The sequence below is a fragment of the Semicossyphus pulcher genome, unplaced genomic scaffold (genome assembly GCF_022749685.1).
Source record: "Semicossyphus pulcher isolate SPU_LCO1_2020_fin unplaced genomic scaffold, fSemPul1.0.p SCAF_11, whole genome shotgun sequence".
Lineage (NCBI taxonomy): Eukaryota > Metazoa > Chordata > Actinopteri > Labriformes > Labridae > Semicossyphus > Semicossyphus pulcher.
Window position 1 is genome coordinate 6,439,714 of NW_027211615.1, and position 20,760 is coordinate 6,460,473.

The window sequence follows — 20,760 nt, forward strand, 5'->3', positions numbered from 1 at the left end:
GCCGGTAGAAAACTTTACTCTCCCCGTCGGGGAATCGAACCCCGGTCTTCCGCGTGACAGGCGGAGATACTGTCCACTATACTAACGAGGACTGTGGTGTCTGACGTTTCGGCACTTGAACGGCCTGATGGCGGTGCTCCAGTGTTTGCCAGGAACATGCAGCGGTAAAGCTCATATTTGCTGAGTTTTCCTGGATTGCACCCTTTCAGTCTTACATATTGTGGTCAAACAGTCATACGGTCCACAATCCAGGAAACCAAGGGAGCATCTACCTGCAAAGCAATGGGGAAATCAAAGAACATGACTCTCACAGTGTTACCTAACCCGTCCAGGTCAACATAGACCGAGTAATGGGCATCTGGCAAAACCAATCCAGATCTTCAAATCCCACCTTTGGTTTGGCACGTCCCAGTTTGGTGCTTCAGCGCACCTCTACAGAGCCTCATTAGTTTCCTTTGCGACACAGGCTGCTGCTGGAGTAGAGGCTGATAGAGGTGCAGAGCTTTGATCTGATCGGCCAAGGGGAGGTAGGGCTATCGTGTGCTGTGTGACTCCTTCTACGCTGGCATACAGCAGGTCCAGTGTCCCATTACCCTGGCAGGACGCTACGCAAAGCACTTTATGTTTGGCACAGTCGCAGCTAGTGTAGCCGGTTGATATTCCCAAATACTGAGTTGAAGTCATCCGGGTGCTGCATCGGGAGTCACCAGTGATTGAGTGCACGACACGAATCTTGAACCAAGTGTGCAGTTCGTAGCTGACCGTTTCCGTAGTGTAGTGGTCATCACGTTCGCCTCACACGCGAAAGGTCCCCGGTTCGAAACCGGGCGGAAACAGTTGCCGGTGTTGCCTTTTCAGATTGCAAATAGGGAAGTCTGTGCAGAAAGATACGCTGCTTGTTGCTGCTTAGTACTTTTGTCATTCTTGGTGAATAGTCATCAGCGGGTAGACACTCACCTCAAAATAACTTGCTTTCCAGCATTTCAAGTATTTTGAGTTCAGAAAGCAAGCGCATTACAGCAAGCATTTGCCCACACCCTATTTTGTCTGTTTCCGTAGTGTAGTGGTTATCACGTTCGCCTAACACGCGAAAGGTCCCCGGTTCGAAACCAGGCGGAAACATCTTTCTTTGCTCCTTTTTCTGCCTAAAATGAATAAACAGATATGTCCATTCATATGCAGAATCTGTATTCCAAGAACAACAGTTTTGTTGTCCGAGGTATTCCGCTTACCTTTTGTAGTCTTAGTAGTATTGACCGGCCGCATTTTAGCGGGCGTTGATTATATGCAAGAAGAAATCCATCTAAGTTTGGAGCAAAAGAGGCAGAAGGCCAAGGGGACTAAGAAGTTGACTTTGACGATCTCTATTTGTCATCGTCTTTCACTTAGGGTATTTTGCCGACTTCTTCTAGGCGAGGTTTCATTTTCTGTCTCAATTGGTGTAGGGAAGGTTAAACTACACTCACCTCAGCTGGACACAAGGACGAGCTTTACGCCTCAGTCTTTCTTGGTGAATAAGCAGCCGCCGGTAGAAAACTTTACTCTACCCGTCGGGGAATCGAACCCCGGTCTTCCGCGTGACAGGCGGAGAAACTGTCCACCATACTAACGAGGACTGCGCTGTCTGACGTTTCGGCACTTGAACGGCCTGATGGCGGTGCTCCAGTGTTTGCCAGGAACATGCAGCGGTAAAGCTCATATTTGCTGAGTTTTCCTGGATTGCACCCTTTCAGTCTTACATATTGTGGTCAAACAGTCATACGGTCCACGATCCAGGAAACCAAGGGAGCATCTACCTGCAAAGCAATGGGGAAATCAAAGAACATGACTCTCACAGTGTTACCTAACCCGTCCAGGTCAACATAGACCGAGTAATGGGCATCTGGCAAAACCAATCCAGATCTTCAAATCCCACCTTTGGTTTGGCACGTCCCAGTTTGGTGCTTCAGCGCACCTCTACAGAGCCTCATTAGTTTCCTTTGCGACACAGGCTGCTGCTGGAGTAGAGGCTGATAGAGGTGCAGAGCTTTGATCTGATCGGCCAAGGGGAGGTAGGGCTATCGTGTGCTGTGTGACTCCTTCTACGCTGGCATACGGCAGGTCCAGTGTCCTATTACCCTGGCAGGACGCTACGCAAAGCACTTTATGTTGGGCACAGTCGCAGCTAGTGTAACCGGTTGATATTCCCAAATACTGAGTTGAAGTCATCCGGGTGCTGCATCGGGAGTCACCAGTGATTGAGTGCACGACAAGAATCTTGAACCAAGTGTGCAGTTCGTAGCTGACCGTTTCCGTAGTGTAGTGGTCATCACGTTCGCCTCACACGCGAAAGGTCCCCGGTTCGAAACCGGGCGGAAACAGTTGCCGGTGTTGCCTTTTCAGATTGCAAATAGGGAAGTTTGTGCAGAAAGATACGCTTCTTGTTGCTGCTTAGTACTTTTGTCATTCTTGGTGAATAGTCATCAGCGGGTAGACACTCACCTCAAAATAACTTGTTTTCCAGCATTTCAAGTATTTTGAGTTCAGAAAGCAAGCGCATTACAGCAAGCATTTGCCCACACTCTATTTTGTCTGTTTCCGTAGTGTAGTGGTTATCACGTTCGCCTAACACGCGAAAGGTCCCCGGTCCGAAACCGGGCGGAAACATCTTTCTTTGCTCCTTTTTCTGCCTAAAATGAATAAACAGATATGTCCATTCATATGCAGAATCTGTATTCCAAGGACAACAGTTGTGTTGTCAGAGGTATTCCGCTTACCTCTTGTAGTCTGAGTAGTATTGACCGGACGCATTTTAGCGGGCGTTGATTATATGCGAGAAGAAATCAATCTAAGTTTGGAGCAAAAGAGGCAGAAGGCCAAGGGGACTGAGAAGTTGACTTTGACGACCTCTATTTCTCATCGTCTTTCACTTAGGGTATTTTGCCGACTTCTTCCAGGCCAATTTCATTTTCTGTCTCAATTGGTGTGGGGAAGGTTGAACTACACTCACCTCAGCTGGACACAAGGACGAGCTTTATGCCTCAGTCTTTCTTGGTGAATAAGCAGCCGCCGGTAGAAAACTTTACTCTCCCCGTCGGGGAATCGAACCCCGGTCTTCCGCGTGACAGGCGGAGATACTGTCCACTATACTAACGAGGACTGCGGTGTCTGACATTTCGGCACTTGAACGGCCTGATGGCGGTGCTCCAGTGTTTGCCAGGAACATGCAGCGGTAAAGCTCATATTTGCTGAGTTTTCCTGGATTGCACCCTTTCAGTCTTACATACTGTGGTCAAACAGTCATACGGTCCACAATCCAGGAAACCAAGGGAGCATCTACCTGCAAAGCAATGGGGAAATCAAAGAACATGACTCTCACAGTGTTACCTAACCCGTCCAGGTCAACATAGGCCGAGTAATGGGCATCTGGCAAAACCAATCCAGATCTTCAAATCCCACCTTTGGTTTGGCACGTCCCAGGCACGTCCCAGAAACCGGGCGGAAACATCTTTCTTTGCTCCTTTTTCTGCCTAAAATGAATAAACAGATATGTCCATTCATATGCAGAATCTGTATTCCAAGAACAACAGTTTTGTTGTCCGAGGTATTCCGCTTACCTTTTGTAGTCTTAGTAGTATTGACCGGCCGCATTTTAGCGGGCGTTGATTATATGCAAGAAGAAATCCATCTAAGTTTGGAGCAAAAGAGGCAGAAGGCCAAGGGGACTAAGAAGTTGACTTTGACGATCTCTATTTGTCATCGTCTTTCACTTAGGGTATTTTGCCGACTTCTTCTAGGCGAGGTTTCATTTTCTGTCTCAATTGGTGTAGGGAAGGTTAAACTACACTCACCTCAGCTGGACACAAGGACGAGCTTTACGCCTCAGTCTTTCTTGGTGAATAAGCAGCCGCCGGTAGAAAACTTTACTCTCCCCGTCGGGGAATCGAACCCCGGTCTTCCGCGTGACAGGCGGAGATACTGTCCACTATACTAACGAGGACTGCGGTGTCTGACGTTTCGGCACTTGAACGGCCTGATGGCGGTGCTCCAGTGTTTGCCAGGAACATGCAGCGGTAAAGCTCATATTTGCTGAGTTTTCCTGGATTGCACCCTTTCAGTCTTACATATTGTGGTCAAACAGTCATACGGTCCACGATCCAGGAAACCAAGGGAGCATCTACCTGCAAAGCAATGGGGAAATCAAAGAACATGACTCTCACAGTGTTACCTAACCCGTCCAGGTCAACATAGACCGAGTAATGGGCATCTGGCAAAACCAATCCAGATCTTCAAATCCCACCTTTGGTTTGGCACGTCCCAGGCACGTCCCAGAAACCGGGCGGAAACATCTTTCTTTGCTCCTTTTTCTGCCTAAAATGAATAAACAGATATGTCCATTCATATGCAGAATCTGTATTCCAAGAACAACAGTTTTGTTGTCCGAGGTATTCCGCTTACCTTTTGTAGTCTTAGTAGTATTGACCGGCTGCATTTTAGCGGGCGTTGATTATATGCAAGAAGAAATCCATCTAAGTTTGGAGCAAAAGAGGCAGAAGGCCAAGGGGACTAAGAAGTTGACTTTGACGATCTCTATTTGTCATCGTCTTTCACTTAGGGTATTTTGCCGACTTCTTCTAGGCGAGGTTTCATTTTCTGTCTCAATTGGTGTAGGGAAGGTTAAACTACACTCACCTCAGCTGGACACAAGGACGAGCTTTACGCCTCAGTCTTTCTTGGTGAATAAGCAGCCGCCGGTAGAAAACTTTACTCTCCCCGTCGGGGAATCGAACCCCGGTCTTCCGCGTGACAGGCGGAGAAACTGTCCACCATACTAACGAGGACTGCGCTGTCTGACGTTTCGGCACTTGAACGGCCTGATGGCGGTGCTCCAGTGTTTGCCAGGAACATGCAGCGGTAAAGCTCATATTTGCTGAGTTTTCCTGGATTGCACCCTTTCAGTCTTACATATTGTGGTCAAACAGTCATACGGTCCACAATCCAGGAAACCAAGGGAGCATCTACCTGCAAAGCAATGGGGAAATCAAAGAACATGACTCTCACAGTGTTACCTAACCCGTCCAGGTCAACATAGACCGAGTAATGGGCATCTGGCAAAACCAATCCAGATCTTCAAATCCCACCTTTGGTTTGGCACGTCCCAGGCACGTCCCAGAAACCGGGCGGAAACATCTTTCTTTGCTCCTTTTTCTGCCTAAAATGAATAAACAGATATGTCCATTCATATGCAGAATCTGTATTCCAAGAACAACAGTTTTGTTGTCCGAGGTATTCCGCTTACCTTTTGTAGTCTTAGTAGTATTGACCGGCCGCATTTTAGCGGGCGTTGATTATATGCAAGAAGAAATCCATCTAAGTTTGGAGCAAAAGAGGCAGAAGGCCAAGGGGACTAAGAAGTTGACTTTGACGATCTCTATTTGTCATCGTCTTTCACTTAGGGTATTTTGCCGACTTCTTCTAGGCGAGGTTTCATTTTCTGTCTCAATTGGTGTAGGGAAGGTTAAACTACACTCACCTCAGCTGGACACAAGGACGAGCTTTACGCCTCAGTCTTTCTTGGTGAATAAGCAGCCGCCGGTAGAAAACTTTACTCTCCCCGTCGGGGAATCGAACCCCGGTCTTCCGCGTGACAGGCGGAGATACTGTCCACTATACTAACGAGGACTGTGGTGTCTGACGTTTCGGCACTTGAACGGCCTGATGGCGGTGCTCCAGTGTTTGCCAGGAACATGCAGCGGTAAAGCTCATATTTGCTGAGTTTTCCTGGATTGCACCCTTTCAGTCTTACATATTGTGGTCAAACAGTCATACGGTCCACAATCCAGGAAACCAAGGGAGCATCTACCTGCAAAGCAATGGGGAAATCAAAGAACATGACTCTCACAGTGTTACCTAACCCGTCCAGGTCAACATAGACCGAGTAATGGGCATCTGGCAAAACCAATCCAGATCTTCAAATCCCACCTTTGGTTTGGCACGTCCCAGTTTGGTGCTTCAGCGCACCTCTACAGAGCCTCATTAGTTTCCTTTGCGACACAGGCTGCTGCTGGAGTAGAGGCTGATAGAGGTGCAGAGCTTTGATCTGATCGGCCAAGGGGAGGTAGGGCTATCGTGTGCTGTGTGACTCCTTCTACGCTGGCATACAGCAGGTCCAGTGTCCCATTACCCTGGCAGGACGCTACGCAAAGCACTTTATGTTTGGCACAGTCGCAGCTAGTGTAGCCGGTTGATATTCCCAAATACTGAGTTGAAGTCATCCGGGTGCTGCATCGGGAGTCACCAGTGATTGAGTGCACGACACGAATCTTGAACCAAGTGTGCAGTTCGTAGCTGACCGTTTCCGTAGTGTAGTGGTCATCACGTTCGCCTCACACGCGAAAGGTCCCCGGTTCGAAACCGGGCGGAAACAGTTGCCGGTGTTGCCTTTTCAGATTGCAAATAGGGAAGTCTGTGCAGAAAGATACGCTGCTTGTTGCTGCTTAGTACTTTTGTCATTCTTGGTGAATAGTCATCAGCGGGTAGACACTCACCTCAAAATAACTTGCTTTCCAGCATTTCAAGTATTTTGAGTTCAGAAAGCAAGCGCATTACAGCAAGCATTTGCCCACACCCTATTTTGTCTGTTTCCGTAGTGTAGTGGTTATCACGTTCGCCTAACACGCGAAAGGTCCCCGGTTCGAAACCAGGCGGAAACATCTTTCTTTGCTCCTTTTTCTGCCTAAAATGAATAAACAGATATGTCCATTCATATGCAGAATCTGTATTCCAAGAACAACAGTTTTGTTGTCCGAGGTATTCCGCTTACCTTTTGTAGTCTTAGTAGTATTGACCGGCCGCATTTTAGCGGGCGTTGATTATATGCAAGAAGAAATCCATCTAAGTTTGGAGCAAAAGAGGCAGAAGGCCAAGGGGACTAAGAAGTTGACTTTGACGATCTCTATTTGTCATCGTCTTTCACTTAGGGTATTTTGCCGACTTCTTCTAGGCGAGGTTTCATTTTCTGTCTCAATTGGTGTAGGGAAGGTTAAACTACACTCACCTCAGCTGGACACAAGGACGAGCTTTACGCCTCAGTCTTTCTTGGTGAATAAGCAGCCGCCGGTAGAAAACTTTACTCTACCCGTCGGGGAATCGAACCCCGGTCTTCCGCGTGACAGGCGGAGAAACTGTCCACCATACTAACGAGGACTGCGCTGTCTGACGTTTCGGCACTTGAACGGCCTGATGGCGGTGCTCCAGTGTTTGCCAGGAACATGCAGCGGTAAAGCTCATATTTGCTGAGTTTTCCTGGATTGCACCCTTTCAGTCTTACATATTGTGGTCAAACAGTCATACGGTCCACAATCCAGGAAACCAAGGGAGCATCTACCTGCAAAGCAATGGGGAAATCAAAGAACATGACTCTCACAGTGTTACCTAACCCGTCCAGGTCAACATAGACCGAGTAATGGGCATCTGGCAAAACCAATCCAGATCTTCAAATCCCACCTTTGGTTTGGCACGTCCCAGTTTGGTGCTTCAGCGCACCTCTACAGAGCCTCATTAGTTTCCTTTGCGACACAGGCTGCTGCTGGAGTAGAGGCTGATAGAGGTGCAGAGCTTTGATCTGATCGGCCAAGGGGAGGTAGGGCTATCGTGTGCTGTGTGACTCCTTCTACGCTGGCATACAGCAGGTCCAGTGTCCCATTACCCTGGCAGGACGCTACGCAAAGCACTTTATGTTTGGCACAGTCGCAGCTAGTGTAGCCGGTTGATATTCCCAAATACTGAGTTGAAGTCATCCGGGTGCTGCATCGGGAGTCACCAGTGATTGAGTGCACGACACGAATCTTGAACCAAGTGTGCAGTTCGTAGCTGACCGTTTCCGTAGTGTAGTGGTCATCACGTTCGCCTCACACGCGAAAGGTCCCCGGTTCGAAACCGGGCGGAAACAGTTGCCGGTGTTGCCTTTTCAGATTGCAAATAGGGAAGTCTGTGCAGAAAGATACGCTGCTTGTTGCTGCTTAGTACTTTTGTCATTCTTGGTGAATAGTCATCAGCGGGTAGACACTCACCTCAAAATAACTTGCTTTCCAGCATTTCAAGTATTTTGAGTTCAGAAAGCAAGCGCATTACAGCAAGCATTTGCCCACACCCTATTTTGTCTGTTTCCGTAGTGTAGTGGTTATCACGTTCGCCTAACACGCAAAAGGTCCCCGGTTCGAAACCGGGCGGAAACATCTTTCTTTGCTCCTTTTTCTGCCTAAAATGAATAAACAGATATGTCCATTCATATGCAGAATCTGTATTCCAAGAACAACAGTTTTGTTGTCCGAGGTATTCCGCTTACCTTTTGTAGTCTTAGTAGTATTGACCGGCCGCATTTTAGCGGGCGTTGATTATATGCAAGAAGAAATCCATCTAAGTTTGGAGCAAAAGAGGCAGAAGGCCAAGGGGACTAAGAAGTTGACTTTGACGATCTCTATTTGTCATCGTCTTTCACTTAGGGTATTTTGCCGACTTCTTCTAGGCGAGGTTTCATTTTCTGTCTCAATTGGTGTAGGGAAGGTTAAACTACACTCACCTCAGCTGGACACAAGGACGAGCTTTACGCCTCAGTCTTTCTTGGTGAATAAGCAGCCGCCGGTAGAAAACTTTACTCTACCCGTCGGGGAATCGAACCCCGGTCTTCCGCGTGACAGGCGGAGAAACTGTCCACCATACTAACGAGGACTGCGCTGTCTGACGTTTCGGCACTTGAACGGCCTGATGGCGGTGCTCCAGTGTTTGCCAGGAACATGCAGCGGTAAAGCTCATATTTGCTGAGTTTTCCTGGATTGCACCCTTTCAGTCTTACATATTGTGGTCAAACAGTCATACGGTCCACAATCCAGGAAACCAAGGGAGCATCTACCTGCAAAGCAATGGGGAAATCAAAGAACATGACTCTCACAGTGTTACCTAACCCGTCCAGGTCAACATAGACCGAGTAATGGGCATCTGGCAAAACCAATCCAGATCTTCAAATCCCACCTTTGGTTTGGCACGTCCCAGGCACGTCCCAGAAACCGGGCGGAAACATCTTTCTTTGCTCCTTTTTCTGCCTAAAATGAATAAACAGATATGTCCATTCATATGCAGAATCTGTATTCCAAGAACAACAGTTTTGTTGTCCGAGGTATTCCGCTTACCTTTTGTAGTCTTAGTAGTATTGACCGGCCGCATTTTAGCGGGCGTTGATTATATGCAAGAAGAAATCCATCTAAGTTTGGAGCAAAAGAGGCAGAAGGCCAAGGGGACTAAGAAGTTGACTTTGACGATCTCTATTTGTCATCGTCTTTCACTTAGGGTATTTTGCCGACTTCTTCTAGGCGAGGTTTCATTTTCTGTCTCAATTGGTGTAGGGAAGGTTAAACTACACTCACCTCAGCTGGACACAAGGACGAGCTTTACGCCTCAGTCTTTCTTGGTGAATAAGCAGCCGCCGGTAGAAAACTTTACTCTCCCCGTCGGGGAATCGAACCCCGGTCTTCCGCGTGACAGGCGGAGATACTGTCCACTATACTAACGAGGACTGCGGTGTCTGACGTTTCGGCACTTGAACGGCCTGATGGCGGTGCTCCAGTGTTTGCCAGGAACATGCAGCGGTAAAGCTCATATTTGCTGAGTTTTCCTGGATTGCACCCTTTCAGTCTTACATATTGTGGTCAAACAGTCATACGGTCCACAATCCAGGAAACCAAGGGAGCATCTACCTGCAAAGCAATGGGGAAATCAAAGAACATGACTCTCACAGTGTTACCTAACCCGTCCAGGTCAACATAGACCGAGTAATGGGCATCTGGCAAAACCAATCCAGATCTTCAAATCCCACCTTTGGTTTGGCACGTCCCAGGCACGTCCCAGAAACCGGGCGGAAACATCTTTCTTTGCTCCTTTTTCTGCCTAAAATGAATAAACAGATATGTCCATTCATATGCAGAATCTGTATTCCAAGAACAACAGTTTTGTTGTCCGAGGTATTCCGCTTACCTTTTGTAGTCTTAGTAGTATTGACCGGCCGCATTTTAGCGGGCGTTGATTATATGCAAGAAGAAATCCATCTAAGTTTGGAGCAAAAGAGGCAGAAGGCCAAGGGGACTAAGAAGTTGACTTTGACGATCTCTATTTGTCATCGTCTTTCACTTAGGGTATTTTGCCGACTTCTTCTAGGCGAGGTTTCATTTTCTGTCTCAATTGGTGTAGGGAAGGTTAAACTACACTCACCTCAGCTGGACACAAGGACGAGCTTTACGCCTCAGTCTTTCTTGGTGAATAAGCAGCCGCCGGTAGAAAACTTTACTCTCCCCGTCGGGGAATCGAACCCCTGTCTTCCGCGTGACAGGCGGAGATACTGTCCACTATACTAACGAGGACTGCGGTGTCTGACGTTTCGGCACTTGAACGGCCTGATGGCGGTGCTCCAGTGTTTGCCAGGAACATGCAGCGGTAAAGCTCATATTTGCTGAGTTTTCCTGGATTGCACCCTTTCAGTCTTACATATTGTGGTCAAACAGTCATACGGTCCACAATCCAGGAAACCAAGGGAGCATCTACCTGCAAAGCAATGGGGAAATCAAAGAACATGACTCTCACAGTGTTACCTAACCCGTCCAGGTCAACATAGACCGAGTAATGGGCATCTGGCAAAACCAATCCAGATCTTCAAATCCCACCTTTGGTTTGGCACGTCCCAGTTTGGTGCTTCAGCGCACCTCTACAGAGCCTCATTAGTTTCCTTTGCGACACAGGCTGCTGCTGGAGTAGAGGCTGATAGAGGTGCAGAGCTTTGATCTGATCGGCCAAGGGGAGGTAGGGCTATCGTGTGCTGTGTGACTCCTTCTATGCTGGCATACAGCAGGTCCAGTGTCCCATTACCCTGGCAGGACGCTACGCAAAGCACTTTATGTTGGGCACAGTCGCAGCTAGTGTAACCGGTTGATATTCCCAAATACTGAGTTGAAGTCATCCGGGTGCTGCATCGGGAGTCACCAGTGATTGAGTGCACGACACGAATCTTGAACCAAGTGTGCAGTTCGTAGCTGACCGTTTCCGTAGTGTAGTGGTCATCACGTTCGCCTCACACGCGAAAGGTCCCCGGTTCGAAACCGGGCGGAAACAGTTGCCGGTGTTGCCTTTTCAGATTGCAAATAGGGAAGTTTGTGCAGAAAGATACGCTTCTTGTTGCTGCTTAGTACTTTTGTCATTCTTGGTGAATAGTCATCAGCGGGTAGACACTCACCTCAAAATAACTTGTTTTCCAGCATTTCAAGTATTTTGAGTTCAGAAAGCAAGCGCATTACAGCAAGCATTTGCCCACACTCTATTTTGTCTGTTTCCGTAGTGTAGTGGTTATCACGCTCGCCTAACACGCGAAAGGTCCCCGGTTCGAAACCGGGCGGAAACATCTTTCTTTGCTCCTTTTTCTGCCTAAAATGAATAAACAGATATGTCCATTCATATGCAGAATCTGTATTCCAAGGACAACAGTTGTGTTGTCAGAGGTATTCCGCTTACCTCTTGTAGTCTGAGTAGTATTGACCGGACGCATTTTAGCGAGCGTTGATTATATGCGAGAAGAAATCAATCTAAGTTTGGAGCAAAAGAGGCAGAAGGCCAAGGGGACTGAGAAGTTGACTTTGACGACCTCTATTTCTCATCGTCTTTCACTTAGGGTATTTTGCCGACTTCTTCCAGGCCAATTTCATTTTCTGTCTCAATTGGTGTGGGGAAGGTTGAACTACACTCACCTCAGCTGGACACAAGGACGAGCTTTATGCCTCAGTCTTTCTTGGTGAATAAGCAGCCGCCGGTAGAAAACTTTACTCACCCCGTCGGGGAATCGAACCCCGGTCTTCCGCGTGACAGGCGGAGATACTGTCCACTATACTAACGAGGACTGCGGTGTCTGACATTTCGGCACTTGAACGGCCTGATGGCGGTGCTCCAGTGTTTGCCAGGAACATGCAGCGGTAAAGCTCATATTTGCTGAGTTTTCCTGGATTGCACCCTTTCAGTCTTACATACTGTGGTCAAACAGTCATACGGTCCACAATCCAGGAAACCAAGGGAGCATCTACCTGCAAAGCAATGGGGAAATCAAAGAACATGACTCTCACAGTGTTACCTAACCCGTCCAGGTCAACATAGGCCGAGTAATGGGCATCTGGCAAAACCAATCCAGATCTTCAAATCCCACCTTTGGTTTGGCACGTCCCAGTTTGTTGCTTCAGCGCACCTCTACAGAGCCTCATTAGTTTCCTTTGCGACACAGGCTGCTGCTGGAGTAGAGGCTGACAGAGGTGCAGAGCTTTGATCTGATCGGCCAAGGGGAGGTAGGGCTATCGTGTGCTGTGTGACTCCTTCTACGCTGGCATACGGCAGGTCCAGTGTCCTATTACCCTGGCAGGACGCTACGCAAAGCACTTTATGTTGGGCACAGTCGCAGCTCGTGTAACCGGTTGATATTCCCAAATACTGAGTTGAAGTCATCCGGGTGCTGCATCGGGAGTCACCAGTGATTGAGTGCACGACAAGAATCTTGAACCAAGTGTGCAGTTCGTAGCTGACCGTTTCCGTAGTGTAGTGGTTATCAAGTTCGCCTAACACGCGAAAGGTCCCTGGTTCGAAACCGGGCGGAAACATCTTTCTTTGCTCCTTTTTCTGCCTAAAATGAATAAACAGATATGTCCATTCATATGCAGAATCTGTATTCCAAGGACAACAGTTTTGTTGTCCGAGGTATTCCGCTTACCTTTTGTAGTCTTAGTAGTATTGACCGGCCGCATTTTAGCGGGCGTTGATTATATGCAAGAAGAAATCCATCTAAGTTTGGAGCAAAAGAGGCAGAAGGCCAAGGGGACTAAGAAGTTGACTTTGACGATCTCTATTTGTCATCGTCTTTCACTTAGGGTATTTTGCCGACTTCTTCTAGGCGAGGTTTCATTTTCTGTCTCAATTGGTGTAGGGAAGGTTAAACTACACTCACCTCAGCTGGACACAAGGACGAGCTTTACGCCTCAGTCTTTCTTGGTGAATAAGCAGCCGCCGGTAGAAAACTTTACTCTCCCCGTCGGGGAATCGAACCCCGGTCTTCCGCGTGACAGGCGGAGATACTGTCCACTATACTAACGAGGACTGCGGTGTCTGATGTTTCGGCACTTGAACGGCCTGATGGCGGTGCTCCAGTGTTTGCCAGGAACATGCAGCGGTAAAGCTCATATTTGCTGAGTTTTCCTGGATTGCACCCTTTCAGTCTTACATATTGTGGTCAAACAGTCATACGGTCCACGATCCAGGAAACCAAGGGAGCATCTACCTGCAAAGCAATGGGGAAATCAAAGAACATGACTCTCACAGTGTTACCTAACCCGTCCAGGTCAACATAGACCGAGTAATGGGCATCTGGCAAAACCAATCCAGATCTTCAAATCCCACCTTTGGTTTGGCACGTCCCAGGCACGTCCCAGAAACCGGGCGGAAACATCTTTCTTTGCTCCTTTTTCTGCCTAAAATGAATAAACAGATATGTCCATTCATATGCAGAATCTGTATTCCAAGAACAACAGTTTTGTTGTCCGAGGTATTCCGCTTACCTTTTGTAGTCTTAGTAGTATTGACCGGCCGCATTTTAGCGGGCGTTGATTATATGCAAGAAGAAATCCATCTAAGTTTGGAGCAAAAGAGGCAGAAGGCCAAGGGGACTAAGAAGTTGACTTTGACGATCTCTATTTGTCATCGTCTTTCACTTAGGGTATTTTGCCGACTTCTTCTAGGCGAGGTTTCATTTTCTGTCTCAATTGGTGTAGGGAAGGTTAAACTACACTCACCTCAGCTGGACACAAGGACGAGCTTTACGCCTCAGTCTTTCTTGGTGAATAAGCAGCCGCCGGTAGAAAACTTTACTCTCCCCGTCGGGGAATCGAACCCCGGTCTTCCGCGTGACAGGCGGAGATACTGTCCACTATACTAACGAGGACTGCGGTGTCTGACGTTTCGGCACTTGAACGGCCTGATGGCGGTGCTCCAGTGTTTGCCAGGAACATGCAGCGGTAAAGCTCATATTTGCTGAGTTTTCCTGGATTGCACCCTTTCAGTCTTACATATTGTGGTCAAACAGTCATACGGTCCACGATCCAGGAAACCAAGGGAGCATCTACCTGCAAAGCAATGGGGAAATCAAAGAACATGACTCTCACAGTGTTACCTAACCCGTCCAGGTCAACATAGACCGAGTAATGGGCATCTGGCAAAACCAATCCAGATCTTCAAATCCCACCTTTGGTTTGGCACGTCCCAGGCACGTCCCAGAAACCGGGCGGAAACATCTTTCTTTGCTCCTTTTTCTGCCTAAAATGAATAAACAGATATGTCCATTCATATGCAGAATCTGTATTCCAAGAACAACAGTTTTGTTGTCCGAGGTATTCCGCTTACCTTTTGTAGTCTTAGTAGTATTGACCGGCTGCATTTTAGCGGGCGTTGATTATATGCAAGAAGAAATCCATCTAAGTTTGGAGCAAAAGAGGCAGAAGGCCAAGGGGACTAAGAAGTTGACTTTGACGATCTCTATTTGTCATCGTCTTTCACTTAGGGTATTTTGCCGACTTCTTCTAGGCGAGGTTTCATTTTCTGTCTCAATTGGTGTAGGGAAGGTTAAACTACACTCACCTCAGCTGGACACAAGGACGAGCTTTACGCCTCAGTCTTTCTTGGTGAATAAGCAGCCGCCGGTAGAAAACTTTACTCTACCCGTCGGGGAATCGAACCCCGGTCTTCCGCGTGACAGGCGGAGAAACTGTCCACCATACTAACGAGGACTGCGCTGTCTGACGTTTCGGCACTTGAACGGCCTGATGGCGGTGCTCCAGTGTTTGCCAGGAACATGCAGCGGTAAAGCTCATATTTGCTGAGTTTTCCTGGATTGCACCCTTTCAGTCTTACATATTGTGGTCAAACAGTCATACGGTCCACAATCCAGGAAACCAAGGGAGCATCTACCTGCAAAGCAATGGGGAAATCAAAGAACATGACTCTCACAGTGTTACCTAACCCGTCCAGGTCAACATAGACCGAGTAATGGGCATCTGGCAAAACCAATCCAGATCTTCAAATCCCACCTTTGGTTTGGCACATCCCAGGCACGTCCCAGAAACCGGGCGGAAACATCTTTCTTTGCTCCTTTTTCTGCCTAAAATGAATAAACAGATATGTCCATTCATATGCAGAATCTGTATTCCAAGAACAACAGTTTTGTTGTCCGAGGTATTCCGCTTACCTTTTGTAGTCTTAGTAGTATTGACCGGCCGCATTTTAGCGGGCGTTGATTATATGCAAGAAGAAATCCATCTAAGTTTGGAGCAAAAGAGGCAGAAGGCCAAGGGGACTAAGAAGTTGACTTTGACGATCTCTATTTGTCATCGTCTTTCACTTAGGGTATTTTGCCGACTTCTTCTAGGCGAGGTTTCATTTTCTGTCTCAATTGGTGTAGGGAAGGTTAAACTACACTCACCTCAGCTGGACACAAGGACGAGCTTTACGCCTCAGTCTTTCTTGGTGAATAAGCAGCCGCCGGTAGAAAACTTTACTCTCCCCGTCGGGGAATCGAACCCCGGTCTTCCGCGTGACAGGCGGAGATACTGTCCACTATACTAACGAGGACTGTGGTGTCTGACGTTTCGGCACTTGAACGGCCTGATGGCGGTGCTCCAGTGTTTGCCAGGAACATGCAGCGGTAAAGCTCATATTTGCTGAGTTTTCCTGGATTGCACCCTTTCAGTCTTACATATTGTGGTCAAACAGTCATACGGTCCACAATCCAGGAAACCAAGGGAGCATCTACCTGCAAAGCAATGGGGAAATCAAAGAACATGACTCTCACAGTGTTACCTAACCCGTCCAGGTCAACATAGACCGAGTAATGGGCATCTGGCAAAACCAATCCAGATCTTCAAATCCCACCTTTGGTTTGGCACGTCCCAGTTTGGTGCTTCAGCGCACCTCTACAGAGCCTCATTAGTTTCCTTTGCGACACAGGCTGCTGCTGGAGTAGAGGCTGATAGAGGTGCAGAGCTTTGATCTGATCGGCCAAGGGGAGGTAGGGCTATCGTGTGCTGTGTGACTCCTTCTACGCTGGCATACAGCAGGTCCAGTGTCCCATTACCCTGGCAGGACGCTACGCAAAGCACTTTATGTTTGGCACAGTCGCAGCTAGTGTAGCCGGTTGATATTCCCAAATACTGAGTTGAAGTCATCCGGGTGCTGCATCGGGAGTCACCAGTGATTGAGTGCACGACACGAATCTTGAACCAAGTGTGCAGTTCGTAGCTGACCGTTTCCGTAGTGTAGTGGTCATCACGTTCGCCTCACACGCGAAAGGTCCCCGGTTCGAAACCGGGCGGAAACAGTTGCCGGTGTTGCCTTTTCAGATTGCAAATAGGGAAGTCTGTGCAGAAAGATACGCTGCTTGTTGCTGCTTAGTACTTTTGTCATTCTTGGTGAATAGTCATCAGCGGGTAGACACTCACCTCAAAATAACTTGCTTTCCAGCATTTCAAGTATTTTGAGTTCAGAAAGCAAGCGCATTACAGCAAGCATTTGCCCACACCCTATTTTGTCTGTTTCCGTAGTGTAGTGGTTATCACGTTCGCCTAACACGCGAAAGGTCCCCGGTTCGAAACCGGGCGGAAACATCTTTCTTTGCTCCTTTTTCTGCCTAAAATGAATAAACAGATATGTCCATTCATATGCAGAATCTGTATTCCAAGAACAACAGTTTTGTTGTCCGAGGTATTCCGCTTACCTTTTGTAGTCTTAGTAGTATTGACCGGCCGCATTTTAGCGGGCGTTGATTATATGCAAGAAGAAATCCATCTAAGTTTGGAGCAAAAGAGGCAGAAGGCCAAGGGGACTAAGAAGTTGACTTTGACGATCTCTATTTGTCATCGTCTTTCACTTAGGGTATTTTGCCGACTTCTTCTAGGCGAGGTTTCATTTTCTGTCTCAATTGGTGTAGGGAAGGTTAAACTACACTCACCTCAGCTGGACACAAGGACGAGCTTTACGCCTCAGTCTTTCTTGGTGAATAAGCAGCCGCCGGTAGAAAACTTTACTCTACCCGTCGGGGAATCGAACCCCGGTCTTCCGCGTGACAGGCGGAGAAACTGTCCACCATACTAACGAGGACTGCGCTGTCTGACGTTTCGGCACTTGAACGGCCTGATGGCGGTGCTCCAGTGTTTGCCAGGAACATGCAGCGGTAAAGCTCATATTTGCTGAGTTTTCCTGGATTGCACCCTTTCAGTCTTACATATTGTGGTCAAACAGTCATACGGTCCACAATCCAGGAAACCAAGGGAGCATCTACCTGCAAAGCAATGGGGAAATCAAAGAACATGACTCTCACAGTGTTACCTAACCCGTCCAGGTCAACATAGACCGAGTAATGGGCATCTGGCAAAACCAATCCAGATCTTCAAATCCCACCTTTGGTTTGGCACGTCCCAGTTTGGTGCTTCAGCGCACCTCTACAGAGCCTCATTAGTTTCCTTTGCGACACAGGCTGCTGCTGGAGTAGAGGCTGATAGAGGTGCAGAGCTTTGATCTGATCGGCCAAGGGGAGGTAGGGCTATCGTGTGCTGTGTGACTCCTTCTACGCTGGCATACAGCAGGTCCAGTGTCCCATTACCCTGGCAGGACGCTACGCAAAGCACTTTATGTTTGGCACAGTCGCAGCTAGTGTAGCCGGTTGATATTCCCAAATACTGAGTTGAAGTCATCCGGGTGCTGCATCGGGAGTCACCAGTGATTGAGTGCACGACACGAATCTTGAACCAAGTGTGCAGTTCGTAGCTGACCGTTTCCGTAGTGTAGTGGTCATCACGTTCGCCTCACACGCGAAAGGTCCCCGGTTCGAAACCGGGCGGAAACAGTTGCCGGTGTTGCCTTTTCAGATTGCAAATAGGGAAGTCTGTGCAGAAAGATACGCTGCTTGTTGCTGCTTAGTACTTTTGTCATTCTTGGTGAATAGTCATCAGCGGGTAGACACTCACCTCAAAATAACTTGCTTTCCAGCATTTCAAGTATTTTGAGTTCAGAAAGCAAGCGCATTACAGCAAGCATTTGCCCACACCCTATTTTGTCTGTTTCCGTAGTGTAGTGGTTATCACGTTCGCCTAACACGCAAAAGGTCCCCGGTTCGAAACCGGGCGGAAACATCTTTCTTTGCTCCTTTTTCTGCCTAAAATGAATAAACAGATATGTCCATTCATATGCAGAATCTGTATTCCAAGGACAACAGTTTTGTTGTCCGAGGTATTCCGCTTACCTTTTGTAGTCTTAGTAGTATTGACCGGCCACATTTTAGCGGGCGTTGATTATATGCAAGAAGAAATCCATCTAAGTTTGGAGCAAAAGAGGCAGAAGGCCAAGGGGACTAAGAAGTTGACTTTGACGATCTCTATTTGTCATCGTCTTTCACTTAGGGTATTTTGCCGACTTCTTCTAGGCGAGGTTTCATTTTCTGTCTCAATTGGTGTAGGGAAGGTTAAACTACACTCACCTCAGCTGGACACAAGGACGAGCTTTACGCCTCAGTCTTTCTTGGTGAATAAGCAGCCGCCGGTAGAAAACTTTACTCTCCCCGTCGGGGAATCGAACCCCGGTCTTCCGCGTGACAGGCGGAGATACTGTCCACTATACTAACGAGGACTGCAGTGTCTGACGTTTCGGCACTTGAACGGCCTGATGGCGGTGCTCCAGTGTTTGCCAGGAACATGCAGCGGTAAAGCTCATATTTGCTGAGTTTTCCTGGATTGCACCCTTTCAGTCTTACATATTGTGGTCAAACAGTCATACGGTCCACGATCCAGGAAACCAAGGGAGCATCTACCTGCAAAGCAATGGGGAAATCAAAGAACATGACTCTCACAGTGTTACCTAACCCGTCCAGGTCAACATAGACCGAGTAATGGGCATCTGGCAAAACCAATCCAGATCTTCAAATCCCACCTTTGGTTTGGCACGTCCCAGGCACGTCCCAGAAACCGGGCGGAAACATCTTTCTTTGCTCCTTTTTCTGCCTAAAATGAATAAACAGATATGTCCATTCATATGCAGAATCTGTATTCCAAGAACAACAGTTTTGTTGTCCGAGGTATTCCGCTTACCTTTTGTAGTCTTAGTAGTATTGACCGGCCGCATTTTAGCGGGCGTTGATTATATGCAAGAAGAAATCCATCTAAGTTTGGAGCAAAAGAGGCAGAAGGCCAAGGGGACTAAGAAGTTGACTTTGACGATCTCTATTTGTCATCGTCTTTCACTTAGGGTATTTTGCCGACTTCTTCTAGGCGAGGTTTCATTTTCTGTCTCAATTGGTGTAGGGAAGGTTAAACTACACTCACCTCAGCTGGACACAAGGACGAGCTTTACGCCTCAGTCTTTCTTGGTGAATAAGCAGCCGCCGGTAGAAAACTTTACTCTACCCGTCGGGGAATCGAACCCCGGTCTTCCGCGTGACAGGCGGAGAAACTGTCCACCATACTAACGAGGACTGCGCTGTCTGACGTTTCGGCACTTGAACGGCCTGATGGCGGTGCTCCAGTGTTTGCCAGGAACATGCAGCGGTAAAGCTCATATTTGCTGAGTTTTCCTGGATTGCACCCTTTCAGTCTTACATATTGTGGTCAAACAGTCATACGGTCCACAATCCAGGAAACCAAGGGAGCATCTACCTGCAAAGCAATGGGGAAATCAAAGAACATGACTCTCACAGTGTTACCTAACCCGTCCAGGTCAACATAGACCGAGTAATGGGCATCTGGCAAAACCAATCCAGATCTTCAAATCCCACCTTTGGTTTGGCACGTCCCAGGCACGTCCCAGAAACCGGGCGGAAACATCTTTCTTTGCTCCTTTTTCTGCCTAAAATGAATAAACAGATATGTCCATTCATATGCAGAATCTGTATTCCAAGAACAACAGTTTTGTTGTCCGAGGTATTCCGCTTACCTTTTGTAGTCTTAGTAGTATTGACCGGCCGCATTTTAGCGGGCGTTGATTATATGCAAGAAGAAATCCATCTAAGTTTGGAGCAAAAGAGGCAGAAGGCCAAGGGGACTAAGAAGTTGACTTTGACGATCTCTATTTGTCATCGTCTTTCACTTAGGGTATTTTGCCGACTTCTTCTAGGCGAGGTTTCATTTTCTGTCTCAATTGGTGTAGGGAAGGTTAAACTACACTCACCTCAGCTGGACACAAGGACGAGCTTTACGCCTCAGTCTTTCTTGGTGAATAAGCAGCCGCCGGTAGAAAACTTTACTCTCCCCGTCGGGGAATCGAACCCCGGTCTTCCGCGTGACAGGCGGAGATACTGTCCACTATACTAACGAGGACTGCGGTGTCTGACGTTTCGGCACTTGAACGGCCTGATGGCGGTGCTCCAGTGTTTGCCAGGAACATGCAGCGGTAAAGCTCATATTTGCTGAGTTTTCCTGGATTGCACCCTTTCAGTCTTACATATTGTGGTCAAACAGTCATACGGTCCACAATCCAGGAAACCAAGGGAGCATCTACCTGCAAAGCAATGGGGAAATCAAAGAACATGACTCTCACAGTGTTACCTAACCCGTCCAGGTCAACATAGACCGAGTAATGGGCATCTGGCAAAACCAATCCAGATCTTCAAATCCCACCTTTGGTTTGGCACGTCCCAGGCACGTCCCAGAAACCGGGCGGAAACATCTTTCT

The 20,760-nt window shown here is 47.9% G+C and overlaps 27 non-coding genes across 27 annotated transcripts; 15 read left to right on the forward strand and 12 right to left on the reverse strand.

Annotated features, from left to right (window-relative positions):
- Positions 1 to 19: 19 nt before the first annotated feature.
- On the reverse strand, positions 20 to 91 carry trnad-guc (transfer RNA aspartic acid (anticodon GUC)). Its single transcript has one exon. It is a non-coding gene; the product is annotated as a tRNA-Asp (tRNA).
- Positions 92 to 763: 672 nt separating this feature from the next.
- On the forward strand, positions 764 to 836 carry trnav-cac (transfer RNA valine (anticodon CAC)). The gene has a single exon. It is a non-coding gene; the product is annotated as a tRNA-Val (tRNA).
- A 213-nt stretch (positions 837 to 1,049) lies between these two features.
- trnav-aac (transfer RNA valine (anticodon AAC)) lies at positions 1,050 to 1,122 on the forward strand. The gene has a single exon. It is a non-coding gene; the product is annotated as a tRNA-Val (tRNA).
- A 1,165-nt stretch (positions 1,123 to 2,287) lies between these two features.
- trnav-cac (transfer RNA valine (anticodon CAC)) lies at positions 2,288 to 2,360 on the forward strand. The gene has a single exon. It is a non-coding gene; the product is annotated as a tRNA-Val (tRNA).
- A 213-nt stretch (positions 2,361 to 2,573) lies between these two features.
- trnav-aac (transfer RNA valine (anticodon AAC)) lies at positions 2,574 to 2,646 on the forward strand. The gene has a single exon. It is a non-coding gene; the product is annotated as a tRNA-Val (tRNA).
- Positions 2,647 to 3,066: 420 nt separating this feature from the next.
- trnad-guc (transfer RNA aspartic acid (anticodon GUC)) lies at positions 3,067 to 3,138 on the reverse strand. The gene has a single exon. It is a non-coding gene; the product is annotated as a tRNA-Asp (tRNA).
- Positions 3,139 to 3,907: 769 nt separating this feature from the next.
- trnad-guc (transfer RNA aspartic acid (anticodon GUC)) lies at positions 3,908 to 3,979 on the reverse strand. The gene has a single exon. It is a non-coding gene; the product is annotated as a tRNA-Asp (tRNA).
- Positions 3,980 to 5,589: 1,610 nt separating this feature from the next.
- On the reverse strand, positions 5,590 to 5,661 carry trnad-guc (transfer RNA aspartic acid (anticodon GUC)). The gene has a single exon. It is a non-coding gene; the product is annotated as a tRNA-Asp (tRNA).
- A 672-nt stretch (positions 5,662 to 6,333) lies between these two features.
- Positions 6,334 to 6,406, forward strand: trnav-cac (transfer RNA valine (anticodon CAC)). The gene has a single exon. It is a non-coding gene; the product is annotated as a tRNA-Val (tRNA).
- A 213-nt stretch (positions 6,407 to 6,619) lies between these two features.
- On the forward strand, positions 6,620 to 6,692 carry trnav-aac (transfer RNA valine (anticodon AAC)). The gene has a single exon. It is a non-coding gene; the product is annotated as a tRNA-Val (tRNA).
- Positions 6,693 to 7,857: 1,165 nt separating this feature from the next.
- On the forward strand, positions 7,858 to 7,930 carry trnav-cac (transfer RNA valine (anticodon CAC)). The gene has a single exon. It is a non-coding gene; the product is annotated as a tRNA-Val (tRNA).
- Positions 7,931 to 8,143: 213 nt separating this feature from the next.
- Positions 8,144 to 8,216, forward strand: trnav-aac (transfer RNA valine (anticodon AAC)). The gene has a single exon. It is a non-coding gene; the product is annotated as a tRNA-Val (tRNA).
- Positions 8,217 to 9,478: 1,262 nt separating this feature from the next.
- trnad-guc (transfer RNA aspartic acid (anticodon GUC)) lies at positions 9,479 to 9,550 on the reverse strand. Its single transcript has one exon. It is a non-coding gene; the product is annotated as a tRNA-Asp (tRNA).
- A 769-nt stretch (positions 9,551 to 10,319) lies between these two features.
- trnad-guc (transfer RNA aspartic acid (anticodon GUC)) lies at positions 10,320 to 10,391 on the reverse strand. The gene has a single exon. It is a non-coding gene; the product is annotated as a tRNA-Asp (tRNA).
- Positions 10,392 to 11,063: 672 nt separating this feature from the next.
- On the forward strand, positions 11,064 to 11,136 carry trnav-cac (transfer RNA valine (anticodon CAC)). The gene has a single exon. It is a non-coding gene; the product is annotated as a tRNA-Val (tRNA).
- A 213-nt stretch (positions 11,137 to 11,349) lies between these two features.
- On the forward strand, positions 11,350 to 11,422 carry trnav-aac (transfer RNA valine (anticodon AAC)). The gene has a single exon. It is a non-coding gene; the product is annotated as a tRNA-Val (tRNA).
- A 418-nt stretch (positions 11,423 to 11,840) lies between these two features.
- On the reverse strand, positions 11,841 to 11,914 carry trnad-guc (transfer RNA aspartic acid (anticodon GUC)). The gene has a single exon. It is a non-coding gene; the product is annotated as a tRNA-Asp (tRNA).
- Positions 11,915 to 12,586: 672 nt separating this feature from the next.
- trnav-aac (transfer RNA valine (anticodon AAC)) lies at positions 12,587 to 12,659 on the forward strand. Its single transcript has one exon. It is a non-coding gene; the product is annotated as a tRNA-Val (tRNA).
- Positions 12,660 to 13,080: 421 nt separating this feature from the next.
- On the reverse strand, positions 13,081 to 13,152 carry trnad-guc (transfer RNA aspartic acid (anticodon GUC)). The gene has a single exon. It is a non-coding gene; the product is annotated as a tRNA-Asp (tRNA).
- Positions 13,153 to 13,921: 769 nt separating this feature from the next.
- On the reverse strand, positions 13,922 to 13,993 carry trnad-guc (transfer RNA aspartic acid (anticodon GUC)). The gene has a single exon. It is a non-coding gene; the product is annotated as a tRNA-Asp (tRNA).
- A 1,610-nt stretch (positions 13,994 to 15,603) lies between these two features.
- trnad-guc (transfer RNA aspartic acid (anticodon GUC)) lies at positions 15,604 to 15,675 on the reverse strand. Its single transcript has one exon. It is a non-coding gene; the product is annotated as a tRNA-Asp (tRNA).
- Positions 15,676 to 16,347: 672 nt separating this feature from the next.
- On the forward strand, positions 16,348 to 16,420 carry trnav-cac (transfer RNA valine (anticodon CAC)). Its single transcript has one exon. It is a non-coding gene; the product is annotated as a tRNA-Val (tRNA).
- A 213-nt stretch (positions 16,421 to 16,633) lies between these two features.
- trnav-aac (transfer RNA valine (anticodon AAC)) lies at positions 16,634 to 16,706 on the forward strand. The gene has a single exon. It is a non-coding gene; the product is annotated as a tRNA-Val (tRNA).
- Positions 16,707 to 17,871: 1,165 nt separating this feature from the next.
- trnav-cac (transfer RNA valine (anticodon CAC)) lies at positions 17,872 to 17,944 on the forward strand. The gene has a single exon. It is a non-coding gene; the product is annotated as a tRNA-Val (tRNA).
- Positions 17,945 to 18,157: 213 nt separating this feature from the next.
- Positions 18,158 to 18,230, forward strand: trnav-aac (transfer RNA valine (anticodon AAC)). The gene has a single exon. It is a non-coding gene; the product is annotated as a tRNA-Val (tRNA).
- Positions 18,231 to 18,651: 421 nt separating this feature from the next.
- trnad-guc (transfer RNA aspartic acid (anticodon GUC)) lies at positions 18,652 to 18,723 on the reverse strand. Its single transcript has one exon. It is a non-coding gene; the product is annotated as a tRNA-Asp (tRNA).
- Positions 18,724 to 20,333: 1,610 nt separating this feature from the next.
- trnad-guc (transfer RNA aspartic acid (anticodon GUC)) lies at positions 20,334 to 20,405 on the reverse strand. The gene has a single exon. It is a non-coding gene; the product is annotated as a tRNA-Asp (tRNA).
- Between the last annotated feature and the right edge of the window lie 355 nt (positions 20,406 to 20,760).